At 42.1% G+C, this 17,284-nt stretch overlaps 1 long non-coding RNA gene, 1 other non-coding gene and 3 pseudogenes across 2 annotated transcripts; all 5 read right to left on the bottom strand.

Moving 5' to 3' along the window:
• Positions 1-384: 384 nt before the first annotated feature.
• On the bottom strand, positions 385-4,172 carry LOC119307348. The gene is made up of 5 exons (XR_005149271.1): positions 3,066-4,172; positions 2,065-2,142; positions 1,607-1,816; positions 1,245-1,518; positions 385-652 (listed from the first exon to the last, which is right to left on the bottom strand). It is a non-coding gene; the product is annotated as an uncharacterized LOC119307348 (long non-coding RNA).
• Positions 4,173-12,330: 8,158 nt separating this feature from the next.
• On the bottom strand, positions 12,331-12,413 carry LOC119313231. Its single transcript, XR_005151602.1, has one exon. It is a non-coding gene; the product is annotated as a small nucleolar RNA SNORD24 (small nucleolar RNA).
• Positions 12,414-12,498: 85 nt separating this feature from the next.
• On the bottom strand, positions 12,499-12,574 carry LOC119313314 (annotated as a pseudogene).
• A 111-nt stretch (positions 12,575-12,685) lies between these two features.
• Positions 12,686-12,761, bottom strand: LOC119313304 (annotated as a pseudogene).
• Positions 12,762-13,124: 363 nt separating this feature from the next.
• On the bottom strand, positions 13,125-13,199 carry LOC119313302 (annotated as a pseudogene).
• Between the last annotated feature and the right edge of the window lie 4,085 nt (positions 13,200-17,284).

Raw genomic sequence — 17,284 nt, 5'->3', positions numbered from 1 at the left:
CAACAACCAAGTGGGAAGTCGCCACATGTTTTCCCGTGGCAACACTCACCTGATGCCACAATTTGCTTTGTGGAAATAGCTTTAATGCAACATGTAACGAATCATGGCGACTAATAGCTCGTGGCGATAGACATTTGTGGCAACAACCTATGCCAACGGCACTTGTTTCGTGGTGCATACTCTTCCGTGGCAATAGTCAATTGTGGCAATAAACTATAACAACAATCCTTGTTTTCATGGCATTAGGCATTTTGCCACGAACAATTACACTTGTGGCATTAACTTATGGCAACAAATATTCTAGTCATTGTAACAAGAAATTGCAACATACTTATTTTGGTGGTAATAAATATGTATCACAACAGGTGAAATGTTTGTAGCGAGAAACTATTGCGACAATTTAAATTTTCGTGGTGCTAATATGTGGCAACCAAAAGTGGGTTGTGGCAATAGCCTATTGCAACCTAAAAAAAATACAAGCATTTAATTACAATATTCAAAACCATACGTATAATATGTAGATTCATAAAATTCATAATTCTCATGGCAAATATCAATCAAATGAAACTCAAATGTAATTTAGCCATCCTAATTAAGTGCCAAGACTAAATTGTCTGTGATCTAGAGTCCAGTCGAGCTAGTTCTTTGGATCCTGCAATCAAGAAATAAAAAAATAGTCCTAGTTAATGAGTCAAACATAACATACGCCATACAATTATTCCAGACCCGTTGTTCAAAAGAATTGTTGCTAGACTAACTAGAGTAATACTGCGTCAGCAAGCATGCAACTCAAGGATCCAAACAGCTTTACAAGTGTAAATGTCTAAAGCATATGCACAAGTACATGTACTAAAAGCTTCCGCTACTAATTTAAGTTGTGACTCGATCTATAGTTTCAGTTAAGTTCATGTCCTTAGCTAGCACATATTCATTTTGTTTAAGTTGTGACTCGATGCAACAACAACGCATGGTGAAAGAGAAGAAGCAGCTAGCTAATTATGAAGGCCAATGACATGCTCGCTTGAAAGTGGACCATGAGTTTCAGTTTCTTTATTTCCAACCTCTTGACATGCTTTGTCCTAAAAACGGAAAGAACAACTATAGGTGCAACATCAATATTGACACTATAAAAGATGAAACAAGAATAACATGATCCAACGCATTAATAATCCCAGTTGATGAAGAAGCATGCTGAATGCACATCATTAAATAACTATAGAATAACTAAAAGTCAGTGTACTCACATAGACATCCTGGGACTCTGTTAGACCATGTTCCATTCTTTGTGTGGGTGTGTTCCCATAGAGCAATCCAATCCGGCTCTTCTCCAGTTTCCAAGTTTCTCGCAAGTAATATAGCAATGAGATGCTTGAAACATGAAACCATAGTTAGCAACGAGGCATACATATTTAGTTACACTCATACCTTCTCAAAACTTAGTTGCGAGTAAGGTTTTGATCCAATTCTGTGTGTTGTCTTCTATTTCTTACGATTACCAGTGCTCTTTCAGCTGCGTTCCTATCAATTCATTGAAACCAAATATAACCAGTCAGAAAAGCAATTTCACCTTAACACATAGTAGACAAAGAGTGATCTTAGAGATAACCTGAAATTATGAATCAGTGACAAAGTAGTCAATCATCCATTCCCACTCTTGTGATTGTAAATCTTCCGGGAGATTAGCCAATCTAGCTGCATCTGTTTTGTATGCCTTGTAAGTGGAGCTTACATTTGATCGCCAGCCTCTATATCGCTCTTTCGCAATTTTGAGAACTTTTTCTTCTGTTTCTGGTGTATCTTCCAGGTCCCATCTGTCCTGTAAAGCAGACAACAAATGAATATACATAAGCAATGCATTATCCATGGTAAAATAAGATAACACATGTGAAAAAGGTTGTATGCACTATGATATGAGCAACAATGAGTCTATGGATGGTAGGGTGAATGTCCGACCACGTCCTCACTCCAATGAGCAGTCTTGAAGGTTTAGCAATTTAACCCATACCAGGATTTTATGCATTATAGCAAATGCTAGAGACAACTTAAATGACATAAACAATTTACCAGATCTGGGTTGTCCACGTTGGTTTGTGTATGTTGTTATACTTTTCATCCTTGTTAAGACAACATAGCCTTTCCTTCCTGCACACAAAATCAATCAAGGGACTTAGCATTAACAAAGCATTGATGTTGTGCAGCATTCAGATAGGTGATTATGAAGTAAGGACGTTGTGTAACATAGCCTTTCCTTCCTAGAATTCATCATTGTGCCCTGGTGTAGGCAATATCAGAATCTAAGTCAATTTAAGAAGAAACACAATACGTAAAGCGGGCATAAAATCAAATCAGTTTAACAAAAAATTATGAAAAAAGAAAAACTATGTTGGGAACCTCCAATAAAATCAAATCAGTTTTACTTTGTCACTCGAACTCAAGAAACATGCATGTGAGACAAGCAAGCCAAATACAGCAGCAAAAGTTGAACCAGATTTTACAGATAAACGGCCCAGGTATGTTCAGGGGCCCTCATCATGTAGGCAGCTGCTGCAATGCTAGATAAGTTGGACTAGGATACGACAAAATCAAATCATGGCACCATTCTAAATAATAGTCAATTTGCAGAATGAGTTTGTCTACCATCTGATTCCATACACCCCAGCTTCAAAAAGTCATGTATAAGTGATGATCATTTAGCAGGAAATGTAATTTTCTCTCTTAGCTAGTCTTATTGCACATACAGAGTTGAAACATGATCAAATATATTACTCACAGCTTGATGCCCACAAATACATTGAACAATGTACTATGAAACATTATGTGATTCTACTCTCATAGGCACACTGAAACGCATTTAAGAGATTCAGATAGCTCACTGAAACTAGGAAATATACAGAATAACCTATATATTATGGAGTTCGGTCTTTCTCAAGGACTATTACAGTTTCTGCAAATTTGCATCTCTGGTATATGAAGTTCTGAATATGAAAAGCTCGTGAAGAAAAATCACAGGCATGAACAGATATAACTGGATATGTAGCCAGCACATGGAAATTTTTGCATCCTACCAGTTAAGATCTGGAGGAGGTGCTAGGTAACTGGAGTCAACCGGGACAGACGTTGCCTATGTTGGAAGAAGAATGGCGGGCGGCTCCTCAGAAGCCGTCGGGGCCGCCGATCCTTGGGCGGACGGTCCTGCTGCTTCCCGGCGCGGGGGATCCTTGGCGGCGGATGGCGCTGCTGCTCCTCGGTGGCGGACGATGCTCCTCCGTCGCGGACGGCGCTTCTGCTACTGCGGGCTAAGCGACCGGGGGTCGGTGGTGGTGCGAGGGGACCGGCGGGCGGGTTGTGCCGGACTGCCGGCGGTGCGCAGGTCGGGGGTGGCGGCGCGCAGGTCGGGTGGCGGTACAGAGGAGGGCTAGGTTTGGCCGCTGCTAGGCGGCATCCGGATGCAGGAAAGCAAAACAACTTCTGGACCATACGATCTGGACTTTCCTAGCCTTTCGATGCAAGTCAACGTAACATAGTCTTCTCTCTTCTTTCTTCTCGTTGCAGAACGTCGCACACACATTTCTCGCATGCGTAGCAAACTCCAGTGCATCACAGGACGCCGGCAACATCAGCTCACAGGCACTCCGCCGTCACAGCAACTCCGGTGGCATGGCCACCGGCTCACAGCACAGTGGCGCCGTCGCAGCACGCCGTCGTAGCATCGTCAGAGTAGCCCGAGCCACCGAAACAACATCCGTCGCAGCATTTGTCGATGTCGTCGGAGCACGACAACGTCGTCGCAGCAACCATCGCAAAATCCATCACAGTAACGTCGTTGTAGCCGAGATGTCGTCGGAGCACGACGGTGCCGTCGCAGCACCACCTGTTGCAAGCATCGTCGGCTGGCGCCACTCGCAGCAGCGGCTCCCAACAACCTTGCCGCGGACTGTCGCAGCACGACGGCGGTGTCGCACCGGCTTGCAAGCACGGCGGCAACGTCGCAGCACGCCTCACAGCAAGTGCCCAGCATGGTCTTGGGATCCATGAAGGATGGGAGAAGGGAGCAGGGAGGGAGGGAGTGGAACTCGCAGCGCTGCGTGGCCCCCCTACGGCCTTGCAGCGGCGAGATTCACCGGTAGGAGTACCCTGGTGGGTGGAAAATCATGGACGGAGCATGTCGTCGACAGGGAGAGAAAGGAGTTGTGAGAATTGGGGAAGGATAAGGCGAGAAAGGGGCGTGGGTCCCATAGGACGCCTGTCGTGTGGACGAGGCGGCTGTCATGTCTGTTCTGTGTGGGCGACGCGTGAGAGAGAGGGGGAGAGGTGAGATTGATAGGCCTTTAGTGAAGATTTTTTTAATAATTAAATAGAAAGTGAAAATAGTTCAGAAGTTTTTTCAGAATAAACTTGACTTACTCTTGCATTAGTATATAATTTTCCAAAAAAAATAGCCAACATTGACTTCATAGCAAAAAAGACAAAAATTATTTGCTGTTATAGGTCACTATTCACATTATATTGGCCAAAATTTTGTCTTTTTTGAACAGAAGTCAAAGAGGGATTTTCTTTCTGTGAAAATTTTCTCACAAGTAGTAAGGTCAAGTTTATTTCAACAATATTTTCAGATTTTTGACTTTTTGTTGAATTACTAAAAAAAATCCATATAGGGTGTATTTGTCCCCGTAGACCAAAAGTTCCCTTTCGTTCACCGCTCCCTTTCGGCGCCAGAATTTTTGCTTGGGCCCAACCAAACAACCGCCGACACTTTTTTTGCCCCTATGAATCAACGACACACGGTCTATCAGCGAAGGCTGTAACTGCCGACAGAAATTAGGTCGGTGCTCTGTTGAAGCTTTGGCGACAGATGATGTGTCATAAGACTGCATTACAGTGATAATCCGTGTCTCGGTATAAGATTGGGAAAAAAAGAGGGTCGGCGTTATACACTTATCCCAACAGATGCATGTCGTTATTATGGTGTTGTTGGGAAACGTAGTAATTTCAAAAAATTCCTACGCACACGCAAGATCATGGTGATGGCATAGCAACGAGAGGGGAGAGTGTTCGTCCACGTACCCTCGTAGACCGTAAGCGGAAGCGTTATGACAACGCGGTTGATGTAGTCGTATGTCTTCACGATCCGACCGATCCAAGCACCGAACGTACGGCACCTCCGAGTTCAGCACACGTTTCAGCTCGATGACGATCCCCGGGCTCCGATCCAGCAAAGCTTCGGGGATGAGTTCCGTCAGCACGACGGCGTGGTGACGATGATGATGTTCTACCGGCGCAGGGCTTCACCTAAACTCCGCGACGATATGACCGAGGTGGAATATGGTGGAGGGGGGCACCGCACACGGCTAAGGAACGATCCGTAGATCAACTTGTGTTATCCTGGGGTGCCCCCCTGCCCCCGTATATAAAGGAGCAAGGGGAGGGCCGGCCAAGGAGGAGGAGGCGCGCCCAAGGAGGGAGTCCTACTCCCACCGGGAGTAGGACTCCTCCTTTCCTAGTAGGAGTAGGAGAGAAGGAAGGGGGAGAGAGAAGGGAAGGAAGGAGGGGGTGCGGCCCCTCCCCCTAGTCCAATTCGGACTAGGCCTTGGGGGGCGGCCTGCCCTAGGAAGCCCCTCTCTCTTTCCCGTATGGCCCAATAAGGCCCAATACTTCTCCCCAGCGAATTCCCGTAACTCTCCGGTACTCCGATAAATACCCGAATCACTCGGAACCTTTCCGAACTCTGAATATAGTCGTCCAATATATCGATCTTTACGTCTCGACCATTTCGAGACTCCTCGTCATGTCCCCGATCTCATCCGGGACTCCGAACTCCTTCGGTACATCAAAACTCATAAACTCATAATATAACTGTCATCGTAACGTTAAGCGTGCGGACCCTACGGGTTCGAGAACTATGTAGACATGACCTAGAACTATTCTCGGTCAATAACCAATAGCCGAACCTGGATGCCCATATTGGTTCCCACATATTCTACGAAGATCTTTATCGGTCAAACCGCATAACAACATGCGTTGTTCCCTTTGTCATCGGTATGTTACTTGCCCGAGATTTGATCGTCGGTCTCCAATACCTAGTTCAATCTCGTTACCGGCAAGTCTCTTTACTCGTTACGTAATGCATCATCCCGTAACCAACTCATTGGTCACATTGCTTGCAAGGCTTATAGTGATGTGCATTACCGAGAGGGCCCAGAGATACCTCTCCGACAATCGGAGTGACAAAACCTAATCTCGAAATACGCCAACCCAACATGTACCTTTGGAGACACCTGTAGTACTCCTTTATAATCACCCAGTTACGTTGTGACGTTTGGTAGCACCCAAAGTGTTCCTCCGGTAAACGGGAGCTGCATAATCTCATAGTTACAGGAACATGTATAAGTCATGAAGAAAGCAATAGCAACATACTAAACGATCAAGTGCTAGGCTAACGGAATGGGTCATGTCAATCACATCATTCTCCTAATGATGTGATCCCATTAATCAAATGACAACTCTTTTGTCCATGGCTAGGAAACATAACCATCTTTGATAAACGAGCTAGTCAAGTAGAGGCATACTAGTGACACTATGTTTGTCTATGTATTCACACATGTATTATGTTTCCGGTTAATACAATTCTAGCATGAATAATAAACATTTATCATGAAATAAGGAAATAAATAATAACTTTATTATTGCCTCTAGGGCATATTTCCTTCAGTCTCCCACTTGCACTAGAGTCAATAATCTAGTTCACATCGCTATGTGATTTAACACCAATATTCACATCTGCATGTGATTAATACCCGTAGTTTACATCATCATGTAATCAACACCCAAAGGGTTTACTAGAGTCAATAATCTAGTTCACATCGCTATGTGATTAACACCCAAAAGAGTACTAAGGTATGATCATGTTTTGCTCGTGAGAGAAGCTTAGTCAACGGGTCTGTCATATTCAGAGCCGTATGTATTTCGCAAATATTCTATGTCCACAATGCTCTGCACGGAGCTACTCTAGCTAATTGCTCCCACTTTCAATATGTATCCAGATTGAGACTTAGAGTCATCTGGAAAAGCTTGCATCGTTGTAACTTTTACGACGGGCTCTTTTATCACCTCCATAATCGAGAAACGTCTCCTTAGTCCTCACTAAGGATATTCTTGACCCATGTCCAGTGATCTACTTATTAGATCAAAATTGTATTCCTTTGCCAAACACAGAGCAAGGTATACAATAGGTCTGGTTCACAGCATAGCATACTTTATAGAACCTATGACTGAGGCATAGAGAATGACTTTTCATTCTCTTTCTATTTTCTGCAATGGTCGGGTCTTGAGTCTTACTCAACTTCACACCTTATAACACAGGCAAGAACTCCTTCTTTGACTGTTCCATTTTGAACTATTTCAAAAATTTATCAAGGTATGTACTCATTGAAAAATCTTATCAAGCGTCTTGATCTATCTATATAGATCTTGATGCTCAATGTGTAAGCAGCTTCACCGAGGTCTTGCTTTGAAAAACTCTTATTCAAGTATCCTTTCATGCTATCCAGAATTTCCATATCATTTCCAATTAACAATATGTCATCCACATATAATATTAGAAATGCTACAGAGCTCCCACAAAATTTCTTGTAAATACAGGCTTCTTCAAAAGTCTGTATAAAACCATATGATTTGATCAACTCATCAAAGCATATATTCCAACTCCGATATGCTTGCACCAGTCCATTGATGGATTGCTGGAGCTTGCACATTTTGTTAGCATCTTTAGGATTGACAAAAACTTTCTGGTTGCATCATATACAACTCTTCTTTAATAAATCCATTAAGGAATGCAGTTTTGACATCCATTTGCCAGATTTCATAAATTGTGGCAATTGCTAACACGATTCAGACAGACTTAAGCTTCGATACGAGTGAGAAAATCTCATCGTATTCAACACCTTGAACTTGTTGAAAACATTTCGCAACAAGTCGAGCTTTAGTAGATAGTAACACTACTATCAATCTCCGTCTTCCTCTTGAAGATCCATTTATTTAACATGGCTTGCTGATCATCGAGCAAGTCTATCAAAGTCCATACTTTGTTCTCATACATGGATCATATCTCAGATTTTATGGCCTCAAGCCATTTCGTGGAATCTGGGCTCATCATCGCTTCCTCATAGTTCGTAGGTTCATCAAGGTCTAGTAACATGACTTCCAGAACAGGATTACCGTACCACTCTGGTGCGGATCTTACTCTGGAAGACCTACGAGGTTCTGTAGTAACTTAATTTGAAGTTTCATGATCATCATCATTAACTTCCTCACTAATTGGTGTAGTAGTCACAGGAACAAATTTCTGTGATGAACTACTTTCCAATAAGGGAGCAGGTACAGTTACCTCATCAAGTTCTACTTTCCTCCCACTCACTTCTTTCGAGAGAAACTCCTTCTCTAGAAAGGATCCATTCTTAGCAATGAATAACTTGCCTTCCGATCTGTGATAGAAGGTGTACCCAATAGTTAACTTTGGGTATTCTATGAAGACGCACTTCTCCGATTTGGGTATGAGCTTATCAGGTTGAAACTTTTTCATATAAGCATCGCAACTCCAAACTTTAAGAAATGACAGCTTAGGTTTACTGCTAAACCATAGTTCATACGGTGTCGTCTCAACGGATTTAGATGGTGCCCTTTTAAACGTGAATGCAGCTGTCTCTAATGCACAACCCCAAAACGATAGTGGTAAAACCGATAAGAGACATCATAGATCGCACCATATCCAATAAAGTGCGGTTACGACGTTCGGACACACCATAACGTTGTGGTGTTCCAGGTGGCGTGAGCTGTGAAACTATTCCACATTGTTTTAACTGAAGACCAAACTCGTAACTCAAATATTCGTCTCCACGATCAGATCGTAGAAACTTTATTTTCTTGTTACGATGATTTTTCCACTTCACTCTGAAATTCTTTGAACCTTTCAATTATTTTAGACTTATGTTTCATCAAGTAGATATACCCATATCTGCTCAAATCATTTTGTGAAGGTCAGAAAATAACGATACTTGCCACGAGCATCAACACTCATTGGATCACACACATCGGTATGTATTATTTCCAATAAGTCGGTAGCTTGTTCCATTGTTCCGGAGAACGGAGTTTTTTAGTCATCTTGCCCAAAAGGCACGGTTCGCAAGCATCAAATGATTCATAACCAAGTGATTCCGAAAATCCATCTTTATGGAGTTTCTTCATGTGCTTTACACCGATATGACCCAAACGGCAGTGCCACTAATAAGTTGCACTATCATTATTAACTTTTCATCATTTGGCATCAATATTATGAATATGTGTATCACTACGATCGAGATCCAACAAACTATGTTCATTGGGTGTATGACCATCGAAGGTCTTATTCATGTAAACAGAACAACAATTATTCTCTGACTTTAAATGAATAACCGCATTGCAATAAACATGATCAAATCATATTCATGCTCAATGCAAACACCAAATAACATTTATTTAGGTTCAACACTAATCCCGAAAGTATAGGGAGTGTGCGATGATGATCATATCAATCTTGGAACCACTTCCAACACACATCGTCACATCACCCTCAACTAGTTTCTGTTTATTCTGTAACTCCTGTTTCGAGTTACTAATCTTAGCAACCGAACAAGTATCAAATACTCAGGGGTTACTATAAACACTAGTAAGGTACACATCTAACATGTATATCAAATATACCCTTGTTCACTTTGCCATCCTTCTTATCCACCAAATATTCAAGGCATTTCCGCTTCTAGTGACCATTTCCTTTGCAGTATAATCACTCAGTTTCAGGCTTTGGTCTAGCTTTGGGCTTCTTCGCGGGACTGACAACTTTCTTGTCATTCTACTTGAAGTTCCCTTTCTTTCCCTTTGCCCTTTTCTTGAAACTAGTGGTCTTGTCAATCATCAACACTTGATGCTCTTTCTTGATTTCTACCTTCGTTGATTTCAACATCACGAAGAGCTCGGAATCGTTTTCGTCATCCCTTGCATACTACAGTTCATCACAAAGTTCTACTAACTTGGTGATGGTGACTAGAGAATTCTGTCAATCACTATCTTATCTGGAAGATTAACTCCCACTTGATTCAAGCGATTGAAGTACTCAGACAATCTGAGCACATGCTCACTAGTTGAGCAATTCTCTTCCATCTTTTAGCAATAGAACTTGTTGGAGACTTCATATCTCTCAACTCGGGCATTTGCTTGAAATATTAACTTCAATTCCTGGAACATCTCATATGGTCCATGATGTTCAAAACATTTTTTAAGTCCCGATTCTAAGCCGTTAAGCATGGTGTACTAAACTATCAAGTAGTCATCATATTGAGCTAGCCAAACGTTCATAACGTCTACATCTGCTCCTGCAATAGGTCTGTCACCTAGCGGTGCATCAAGGACATAATTCTTCTGTGCAGCAATGAGGATAAACCTCAGATCACGGACCAAGTCCGCATCATTTCTACTAACATTTTTCAACATAGTTTTCTCTACGAACACATATAAAAACATAGGGAAGCAAAAACATAGGGAAGCAACAACGCGAGCTATTGATCTATAACACAATTTGCAAAATACTACCAGGACTAAGTTCATGATAAATTCAAGTTCAATTAATCATATTATTTAAGAACTCCCACTTAGACAGACATCTCTCTAGTCATCTAAGTGATCACGTGATCCAAATCAACTAAACCATAACCGATCATCACGTGAGATGGAGTAGTTTTCAATGGTGAACATCACTATGTTGATCATATCTACTATATGATTCACGCTCGACCTTTCGATCACTACAAGAAATATGTCAACTTGTGACCACCACTATTGGTCACAGAAAGGTCACAAATTTCCATTTACGACCTTTTTGTGACCAAAAACAGAAGGTCAAAAGCTGGCCGTCGTAAACTGACTATAGCGACCTTTCTTCTGGAATGGTCAAAGACGTTTACGACCAAAATATTCCTATTGTGGCGTTTTGGTCACTAGCAACCTCCCCAAGCCACGTAGGCATCCAGCGTGGCAAGCTGATGTGGCACAAGATTCAGCCCGGTCCAATTCAGTTTTCTACATGGGCCAAGCCCATTAATTCAGCCTTTCTATATTTTTTTCGTGTCAATTTTTGGTCGATTTCATGGGCCTAGCCCAACGTTGTAGCCTTTTTTATTGTTGGCCCATGGCCTTTTATTATTTATTGCTTTTCTATTTTCAGCCATTATATATTCAAGCTAGTCCCACTAGTCAAATGGGTCCCACTTGTCATGATCATCTCTCAAATTGGTCCCACATGTCAGAAATGTACAAATTTGACAGATTATTTTCATAAGTGGACCCATTGGTCAAGTTTCCATTTCACAAGTTTTCAGATCACATACATAATCAAAAAGAACACATAAATTTCATCAAATATACCACTAAATAAATCTATTACAATCTTTACAACACATATATGCTACAATATGCTACTCTTCACTAAGTAGAACTTGACGGCTTCACACTTCATGGCTTCACACTTGCTTCATACTTCACGGCTTCACACTTCACGGCTTCACACTTGAGCATCTGTAAAAGAGGAACAACCACAAATTTAAATCTCAATTGCAGTATATGCAGAAGCAGTTCAAAGTTGAAACAACATCAATTAAACACACGTGCACAGAAACATAGGAGTCAAAATGCAGTATAGGACCAGGACAAGGAAACTCCTGTTATTAAATCAACACACATCTTGTAGCAAAACAGCACAGAAACATGTGGATATCTCATGTGAGCATCATGCTGTGGTTTTATTAAACAATGATATAGCAACAGAATACAATATCTTCAATGCAAACCAGCAAGAGAATTGCTCCTGCTAGCTGCTGTTGCTGCCACAAAACGCATGACACATTAGTTGCAGTACAAGCTATGGATCTGGATTCTGGACTAAGATCCAACACGACGTATGTACAATGAAGTGCAGATATGCAACTAGCAGGAAATCTAAGTGAACATGGTTTGTACTTCTCACATAAATCTTTACTCTTGTAAATTCAAAGCTATGTTTGATCCCAGACAACATGAGCTGATGATTATAATGTATGACACCCTACTGAAGCAACAAACAACTCCTGACTTATTACTACAAATAAAATAGTTCTTCCCAAGCCTCCATTTTAACGATGTATAAATCTTAGTGAATAGATGTACTCTAGAGCTATGCTGGAACCACTAGCAGAGTAAACAAACAGAGCCATGGAAAATCTGGCAACAGCGGATGTACTGTACTGATAACATTAGACTAGAACTAAGAGCCTCAGAGATCTTGGTGGTTAAGATCATCAAGTGGGATAAACCCATTAAGAGTAGCAAATATTTTGATAACATCACAGGCTCAAAGGAAAATAAACACCAGCAAACTATTGAATGAATTAAAACCCAAAACAGAGCAAAAACTCTTAAAGAGCACAAAATGGCATGGTCTGTCAGAAGTAGCTGGTTGTGATAATCATGAAGTATCAGTGGGAATCCGAAAAATTTTCTTCATCATGCAAAAGCATGCAAAAGACCCAATATAACACAAAGAGCAACAAGGTTGCGACCAACACAAGGAGTGCATGTACGGCCAGTCATAAAGTGGTGCAAATGTAATACAGGAGATGCCATCATCCATCAGAAGTAGCTGGTTACACTAATCATGAAATATCAATGGGAATCCGAACGATTTTCTTCATCACCCGGAATCATGCAGTTCAACCCAACAGAACACAATGAGCAATAAGGTTCATAACCAATGAAGGAATGCATGTACAGTCAGTCTAAAGCAGTAAAAATGTGAAAATGTACTTCAGGAGATGGTGTGACCCGTCGATTTTCTTCATCACCCAGGTAATGCACATCTCATCAGCCAGCAGAACACAAAAAAGAGGATACAAAAATTACTGCTAAGAGGTTTGCAAAAAATCAAAGAAAAGTATTTGCTCAATAATAAAGGAGTACTCCCTCTGTAAACTAATATAAGAGTGTTTAGATCACTAGTTTAGTATTCTAAACACTCTTATATTAGTTTACGGAGGGAGTACATATGTAGTCCAAGAGATGGCATGATTCGTCAGAAGTATCTGGTTGTAATAATCATGAAAATCAGTGGGAATCCGAACGATTTTCTTCATCACCCAGATCATGCACATCTCAGCCAGCAGAACATCACAAGTAACATATGTAAAACAATCATTCTAAGCATGAGCAAACAATGATTCTGAGCATGAGCAAACAATGATTCTATTAGAGTACCAGCAAATCAGACTGAAATTTCATGGAATGATTAGTATAACTAGACTCATTTTAGTTTAGCATTACATAAAAGACTAGTAGCAGTCGCACAAGCAACTATTGAGCACTGAAGAAACAAGACAGGGAAACAGCATACCCTGATGGTGCCCAGGGTGCAGCCTCAGAACCCTGCAAAACCACAAGCGACGTTAACATCAAACACACATATAAGACGGACCATGTTATGAAATGGACATATAAGACGCACATATAAGACGTTAACATCAAATTCACAGTTTAGAAAATTAGTATCTTCTTTGCAAAGGTGAAATGAGATGACTGAACTGAAGGAAATATGCCCTAGAGGCAATAATAAAGTTATTATTTATTTCCTTATTTCATGATAAATGTTTATTATTCATGCTAGAATTGTATTAACCGGAAACATAATACATGTGTGAATACATAAACAAACAGAGTGTCACTAGTATGCCTCTACTTGACTAGCTCGTTAATCAAAGATGGTTATGTTTCCTAACCATAGACAAAGAGTTGTTATTTGATTAACGAGGTCACATCATTAGTTGAATGATCTGATTGACATGACCCATTCCATTAGCTTTGCACCGATCGTTTAGTATGTTGCTATTGCTTTCTTCATGACATATACATGTTCCTATAACTATGAGATTATGCAACTCCCGTTTACCGGAGGAACACTTTGGGTACTACCAAACGTCACAACGTAACTGGGTGATTATAAAGGAGTACTATAGGTGTCTCCAATGGTACATGTTGGGTTGGCGTATTTCGAGATTAGGTTTTGTCACTCCGATTGTCGGAGAGGTATCTCTGGGCCCTCTCGGTAATGCACATCACATAAGCCTTGCAAGCATTACAACTAATATGGTAGTTGTGAGATGATGTATTACGGAACGAGTAAAGAGACTTGCCGGTAACGAGATTGAACTAGGTATTGGATACCGACGATCGAATCTCGGGCAAGTAACGTACCGATGACAAAGGGAACAACGTATGTTGTTATGCGGTCTGACCGATAAAGATCTTCGTAGAATATGTAGGAGCCAATATGGGCATCCAGGTCCCGCTATTGGTTATTGACCGGAGACGTGTCTCGGTCATGTCTACATTGTTCTCGAACCCGTAGGGTCCGCACGCTTAAGGTTACGATGACAGTTACATTATGAGTTTATACATTTTGATGTACCGAAGGTTGTTCGGAGTCCCGGATGTGATCACGGACATGACGAGGAGTCTCGAAATGGTCGAGACGTAAAGATTGATATATTGGAAGCCTATGTTTGGACATCGGAAGTATTCCGGGTGAAATCGGGATTTTACCGGGTTACCGGGAGGTTACCGGAACCCCCCGGGAGCCATATGGGCCTTCATGGGCCTTAGTGGAAAGGTGAAAGGGCTGCCCACAAGGGCTGCGCGCCTCCCCCCTTCCCCTAGTCCTATTAGGACTAGGAGAGGTGGCCGGCCACCCCTCTCCCCCTTTCCCCTCCGAGGAATCCTAGTTGGACTAGGATTGGGGGGGGGGGGGGGAATCCTACTCCCAGAGGGAGTAGGACTCTCCTGCGCCTCCCCTCCTTGGCCGGCCAGCCCTCCCCCTTGGCTCCTTTATATACGGAGGCAGGGGACACCTCTAGACACACAAGTTTATCCACGTGATCTATTCCTTAGCCGTGTGCGGTGCCCCCTGCCACCATATTCCTCGATAATACTGTAGCGGAGTTTAGGCGAAGCCCTGCTGCTGTAGTTCATCAAGATCGTCACCACGCCGTCGTGCTGACGAAACTCTTCCCCGACACTTTGCTGGATCGGAGTCCGGGGATCGTCATCGAGCTGAACGTGTGCTCGAACTCGGAGGTGCCGTAGTTTCGGTGCTTGATCGGTTGGATCGTGAAGACGTACGACTACTTCCTCTACGTCGTGTCAGCGCTTCCGCAGTCGGTCTGCGTTGGGTACGTAGACAACACTCTCCCCCTCGTTGCTATGCATCACATGATCTTGCGTGTGCGTAGGAAAATTTTTGAAATTACTATGAAACCCAACAGTGGTATCAGAGCCTAGGTTATTTATGTTGATGTTATATGCACGAGTAGAACACAAGTGAGTTGTGGACGATACAAGTCATACTGCCTACCAGCATGTCATACTTTGGTTCGGCGGTATTGTTGGACGAGATGACCCGGACCAACATTACGTGTACGCTTACGCGAGACCGGTTCTCCCGACGTGCTCTGCACATAGGTGGCTTGCGGGCGACTGTCTCTCCAACTTTAGTTGAACCAAGTGTGGCTACGCCCGGTCCTTGCAAAGGTTAAAACGGAGTCTATTTGACAAACTATCGTTGTGGTTTTGATGCGTAGGTGAGATTGGTTCTTGCTTAAGCCCGTAGCAGCAACGTAAAACTTGCAACAACAAAGTAGAGGATGTCTAACTTGTTTTTGCAGGGCATGTTGTGATGTGATATGGTCAAGGCATGATGCTGAATTTTATTATATGAGATGATCATGTTTTGTAACCGAGTTATCAGCAACTGGCAGGAGCCATATGGTTGTCGCTTTATTGTATGCAATGCAATCGCGATGTAATGCTTTAATTTATTACTAAACGGTAGTGATAGTCGTGGAAGCATAAGATTGGCGAGACGACAACGATGCTACGATGGAGATCAAGGTGTCGCGCCGGTGACGATGGTGATCATGACGGTGCTTCGGAGATGGAGATCACAAGCACAAGATGATGATGGCCATATCATATCACTTATATTGATTGCATGTGATGTTTATCTTTTTATGCATCTTATCTTGCTTTGATTGACGGTAGCATTATAAGATGATCTCTCACTAAATTATCAAGAAGTGTTCTCCCTGAGTATGCACCGTTGCCAAAGTTCGTCGTGCCCAGACACCACGTGATGATCGGGTGTGATAAGCTCTACGTCCATCTACAACGGGTGCAAGCCAGTTTTGCACACGCAGAATACTCAGGTTAAACTTGACGAGCCTAGCATATGCAGATATGGCCTCGGAACACGGAGACCGAAAGGTCGAGCGTGAATCATATAGTAGATATGATCAACATAGTGATGTTCACCAAAGAAACTACTCCATCTCACGTGATGATCGGACATGGTTTAGTTGATTTGGATCACGTGATCACTTAGAGGATTAGAGGGATGTCTATCTAAGTGGGAGTTCTTAAGTAATATGATTAATTGAACTTTAATTTATCATGAACTTAGTCCTGGTAGTATTAGCGTATCTATGTTGTAGATCAATAGCTCGCGTTGTTGCTTTCATATATTTATTTTGATATGTTCCTAGAGAAAAATTGTGTTGAAAGATGTTAGTAGCAATGATGCGGATTGGATCCGTGATCTGAGGTTTATCCTCATTGCTGCATAGAAGAATTATGTCCTTGATGCACCGCTAAGTGACAGACCTATTGCAGGAGCAGGTGCAGACGTAATGAACGTTTGGCTAGCTCAATATGATGACTACTTAGTTTAGTGCACCATGCTTAACGGCTTAGAATCGGGACTTCAAAGACGTTTTGAACGTCATGGACCATATGAGATGTTCCAGGAGTTGAAGTTAATATTTCAAGCAAATACCCGAGTTGAGAGATATGAAGTCTCCAACAAGTTCTATAGCTAAAAGATGGAGGAGAATCGCTCAACTAGTGAGCATGTGCCCAGATTGTCTGAGTACAACAATCGCTTGAATCAAGTGGGAGTTAATCTTCCAGATAAGATAGTGATTGACAGAATTCTCTAGTCACCATCACCAAGTTAGTAGAACTTCGTGATGAACTATAATATGCAAGGGATAACGGAAACAACTCCCAAGCTCTTCGTGATGCTGAAATCAACGAAGGTAGAAATCAAGAAAAACATCAAGTGTTGATGGTTAACAAGACCACTAGTTTCAAGAAAAGGGCAAAGGGAAGAAGGGGAACTTCA

This window comes from Triticum dicoccoides, chromosome 5B (genome assembly GCF_002162155.2).
Source record: "Triticum dicoccoides isolate Atlit2015 ecotype Zavitan chromosome 5B, WEW_v2.0, whole genome shotgun sequence".
NCBI classification, from domain to species: domain Eukaryota; kingdom Viridiplantae; phylum Streptophyta; class Magnoliopsida; order Poales; family Poaceae; genus Triticum; species Triticum dicoccoides.
This window is presented reverse-complemented; position numbering and strand designations above follow the sequence as displayed.